Genomic DNA, 4,860 nt, shown 5'->3' on the forward strand with positions numbered 1-4,860 from the left:
CATAGTCTCCAGATGTTAGTAGCCAAGGCTGTGGTTTTTTTTTTTTTTTTTTTTTGAGACGGAGTCTAGCTCTGTCGTCCAGGCTGGAGTGCAGTGGCCGGATCTCAGCTCACTGCAAGCTCCGCCTCCCGGCTTCACGCCATTCTCCTGCCTCAGCCTCCCGAGTAGCTGGGACTACAGGCACCCGCCACCTCGCCCGGCTAGGTTTGTATTTTTTTAGTAGAGACGGGGTTTCACTGTGTTAGCCAGGATGGTCTCGATCTCCTGGCCTCGTGATCCGCCCGTCTCGGCCTCCCAAAGTGCTGGGATTACAGGCTTGAGCCACCGCGCCCGGCCAAGGCTGTGGTTTTCTAATTAGAAGAGGATTGCAAATTAACCTCATAATACTAACTTTCCATTTAAAAAGTATAAAGAAACAAGAGTAATAAAACTGTCAATGTTTTAAAAATGAAAACTGACTTATCAGTGTTATCAGGTAACAGTCAAATTTCTGTGTCTTGTCAATGCTGTGTGGACCTTCAGATGGCAGCTCTGAGCACGCAAGTGAAAACGGCGTATTTCGGGGCAAGAATAGAGATGTGGGTCTGTTTTCCGGGGATGAGCCGGCTATCCTTCCTCGGCCACAGGAGTGGTGAGCGTGAGCACCCTGGGCTGGGTGGTGAGGACTGCACGCTGCGGGGCGGCCCTTCCCAACACTCGGCTGTGCCCAGCAGCAGCTCTGGGGCACGCGGGCAGGCCCTCTTTAGAAAGAACCAGGGAATCCAACCTGAGATGGGGCTTCTTCGTTAGGGTTTGACAGAATATTTGAGACCTAAGATTGTGAATAAAGGAACCTGACAGAATCGATTCTCCGCTGAGCAGAGGTAAAAAGGACCCTACAGAAACACCTTTCTAACTCATCTTATGTAAACCCAAGTGCTGGGCCAGTGCCTGGGCGGCAAAGTGAGGCCTGTGAGCATTTCTGTGTTCAGCACAACCTGAACCTGACTGTCCATTCAGACACGCTGATCCAGAGGAAAGCAACACTGAATCTTAACATGAATGTGAAGATAGAAGATGTACATTTATTTTCATGAATTACAAATGCGTTTCTGTTCGTATTAGCAGGCAGTCTTTATATAACCCATTCTCCATTGCTGTCAAAAATCAAACAAGAAAAAAGGACAGCTGAGAAATGAAAAGCTAAAAATAGAATTATTTTTCCTAAATGATCTGCTGGATAGCATTTTCTGTGGAACACAACTCAATCGAGGTAACAATAGAGTTTTCATTTCAATTGTAGGCATGTGGCACTTGGACAGTCATCTCTGCACAGAAAGCTGTAACAGTCATGCGAGGGTACAGTAATTATTGAACAAGGCAAATTTCTCACCACAGAGAGCAGTGGGGAAGTCAAGAGGAGGCACCGCACTGGGACAGAACACCGAGTCAACTCCACAGTACACAGTGGCAGGAACAAATACTTAAAGAGATCAGTAAAATATGGATAGAGCTCCAAACACGAGTTAGTGCTAGCTTTTTCTGACGGTCTGACTCAGCAGTATCAGAAATATTTGAGTACTTGACGACAAACAGTGCTTCATGTCATGAGCTCGTGGAGGCTTTATTACAAATTGTTATATTGTAGGTTGAAAAACGAACTTGAGATGCTGACATGCTGTAGAAGGAAAAAGAACTGTATACTTTCTTATTTAAAGACGCAGTGTTCCTCTCTGCTAAATCCTCAGGCATGGAACATGGTTACTGAAACACGCACATTTGAAGTAGCTCAAAGGCGTATGTGCACCAGCGTGTGGAGTTCCATCCTGGGACATCCCCAGAAACCACCCACAGCTCAGCACTGCAACCTTTGTACTTCTCTCACCAAATGCCGAGTGAAGCTGCCACTTTAAATCTTTTTTTTGTAAGTCTTACAAACATTAAGTACTGCACATAATGCTTCTTGGCAAGTGTTACACCTCTATATGGTACAAGTGACCACAGTAAGTCTACAGAGTGACATTGCTGGGTGCAGTACTTCCTTTTTATCTAGAAAAATGACTGCATTTCTAAAAGCTGGGTCAATAGCACATACCTTATATATGTTAGTGACTACCATGATATGAGAAAAGACGTGGACAAGTGCTCCCCAAGGATTCCCGAGACGGAAGCACTTGCTGCAGGCTGCAACATCAGCCAAGGTATTTCCACAAGCTCCTGCTCTGGGGCAACAGTTATGGTCAAAGGGTGAAGTGCAAATAAGGGGCTGTCACTGACTTAAAGTGCCCTAGGCAGTAGCCTTCCCTATCATAAAGTGAGATGCCAGTGACTAGAGACAACTGGGGAAGAATCTCTCTCTGGTGCGGCTGCATGGTCAGCAGGGCATCATGTAGAAAAGGATTCAGGAGAGGGAGGAACCACTGCATCTTTCAAACCAGAAAGCGGTTAGTGACTAAAGCAACAGTAAGCAGTAGGTGCACTGAAGTACATACTGCCGCAGGTCACCAATGGGTGACACACACAGGGCTGCCAGGAGGAATTCTCTGGACTGAAGAAATTCTTTGAAAGCATAAAAGCCACAACTACCAGAAACCGCCCCTCCAAACGGCTCAAAGGAGTCAAAGTGGATAAGCCAAGACGGGCTGGAGACAGGACCAGGGGTCAAGAACTGGGAAGAAGAATACCGATGTCTGAGCACGTCCAGTCCTCTGAGCCCTTGTCCTACAGAAACACAAACAGATCACTGAGTTAAGAGTGAGTCATGTGAAAACAACATTGTCATCAGCATCACAAAACACAAAAGTGACAAGAGTGAACCACATTAAAACAGCAGCAGCAGCAATAGCATTATGAAAATAGAAAACGGGAAAAAAACTCCTGCAAAATGGCCATCTCATTGGACACACTTGGGCAAGAGTAACACACGGCAGTTCTGAAGGGGCCAGGGTCAGCCCTCACTCCACAGGCACCTTCTCTCAGACAGTTCTGAGGTGGTTTCCACAACACTCATAGGAGAGACACCACTCCCCCAGCCTACACTGACTGCAGTGTTCCCAAGATGCCCTTTATTTATCATAAGATATCCAACACTAGTGCTCGCTTCGGCAGCACATATACTAAGATATCCAACACTACTCCATGGTCAAAATTAGAGTTTAAGGGCCTTTGTAAAATAATACATCTTTACGCAAAAGGGTCTTCTGCTGCCTCCTATTCTTAGCAAGTCTCTCTCTAAATGACCAGCTAGGACAGAGTTAACTGCACAGTCAGGGGACAGTGCCCTGTTAATAATGCTCACATTTTCTCTGACTGAGGGCGAAACAGTCCTGGTGGGAAGTGTGAGTGGGGGTAATGGGCTGGGGTTTTAGCAAGGAGCTGTGACTGGTTCCCACAGGCAGGAGAGGTGCTGATCACGCAGGTCAGAGGTGACCTGACAGCTATGTTCCCATGAGGCCTCTGAACCAGCGCCCTGAAAGGAAGCATTTCCCTCACTCTCTATGCCCGGCCAGGGCCCACCTGGAGTATCACACCAGGCAAGCACAAGCAGCACGCTTTCCCTGTTTTTCCAATGTCTCTACTTTTACTTGGAGAAATTCTATTCCAAACCAAATCTACTCCAACTGTTTACAGGCCAGTGGTTCTCAGATGCTAGCCTGGAAAGCACCTGGAGGGCTTGCTAGAACAGATTGCTAGGGGTGGGCACAGAGCAGCCACACCTGCAGAGCCACTGCCTCATGGCTTCCACTGTACATAATGAGTGAACTTCACTCCCAGCTATCGATCACTCTGTCCCATCCGGTTTTTTTTTTTGAGACAGTTTCACTCTGTTGCCCAGGCTAGAGTGCAGTAGTGCACTCTCGGCTCCCTGCAACCTCTGCCTCCCAGGTTCAAGTAATTCTCCTGCTGTAGCCTCCCAAGTAGCTTGGACTACAGGCACCTCCTACTACACCCAGCTAATTTTTATATTTTTAGTAGAGGCAGGGTTTCATCATGTTGGCCAGACTGGTTTCCCTGACCTCAAATGATCCACTTACCTAGGCCTCCCAAAGTGCTGGGATTACAGGCATGAGCCACTGCACCCAACCTGTCCCATCCTTAAAAGTGAAAACAGCCACTCAAATCATGTTTTGCATTCTGTGGTTCGGATGAAGGTGGAGAAGGCCACTGGGGCAACCAAGTGTCTCAAAATGCAAACAAAACAGACTCTTCCCTTTGGAGATTCTCATTGGTGTGAAATGTTTTCCAGCATGAAAATCTAGCAGAGTATCACTTATTATTTCACAGAGCACTTTCAGAGCTATGGTTTTCATCTGCCACTCAAGAGTTGGGGCAAGAAGAACGGGTGTTATAGCCAAACTGTGGACTTGGAGATGGGCTGAGAGGGAGAAGTAGTCTCTTTTATGTAGAGGTGAACTGCAGCCAAACCTATGGGTTGGCAGGACGTTAAGCTGCCCTAAAATGCTTTCATCTTCAATAAACCAAAGGGAAATGCGGTTCATGCCCCTACTGATCAATCCACCTGAGAAAATTCACAATCAGGCGGATGAAGAAGGAAGTTGAGCACTGACCTCTACCTTCACCCGCCTCACAGGGTAGGAGACTGAGGATATGGGCTGGGTAGGAATGAGGCTTGTCACAGGTAGTAGGCATGTTCAGCTTTTTTTTTTTTTTTTTGAGACGGAGTCTCGCTGTGTCTCCCAGGCTGGAGTGCAGTGGCGCTATCTCGGTTCACTGCAAGCTCCGCCTTTCAGGTTCAAGCCGTTCTTCTGCCTCAGCCTCCCGAACAGCTGGACTACAGGCGCCCGCCACCACGCCCGGCTAATTTTTTGTATTTTTAGTAGAGACAGGGTTTCACCGTGTTAGCCAGGATGGTCTTGATCT

General features: G+C 47.3%; 1 protein-coding gene across 1 annotated transcript in view; it reads right to left on the minus strand.

Annotated features, from left to right (window-relative positions):
* Positions 1–1,038: 1,038 nt before the first annotated feature.
* The window catches only part of MAPK1 (mitogen-activated protein kinase 1), a 63,778-nt gene continuing 59,956 nt past the window's right edge, over positions 1,039–4,860 (minus strand). The window contains exon 8 of the mRNA XM_011987351.1: positions 1,039–2,700. The gene's annotated coding sequence lies outside the window, so the exon portion shown is untranslated. The remainder of the gene's footprint in view (positions 2,701–4,860) is intronic.

This window comes from Mandrillus leucophaeus, unplaced genomic scaffold (genome assembly GCF_000951045.1).
Source record: "Mandrillus leucophaeus isolate KB7577 unplaced genomic scaffold, Mleu.le_1.0 Scaffold308, whole genome shotgun sequence".
Classification (NCBI taxonomy): domain Eukaryota; kingdom Metazoa; phylum Chordata; class Mammalia; order Primates; family Cercopithecidae; genus Mandrillus; species Mandrillus leucophaeus.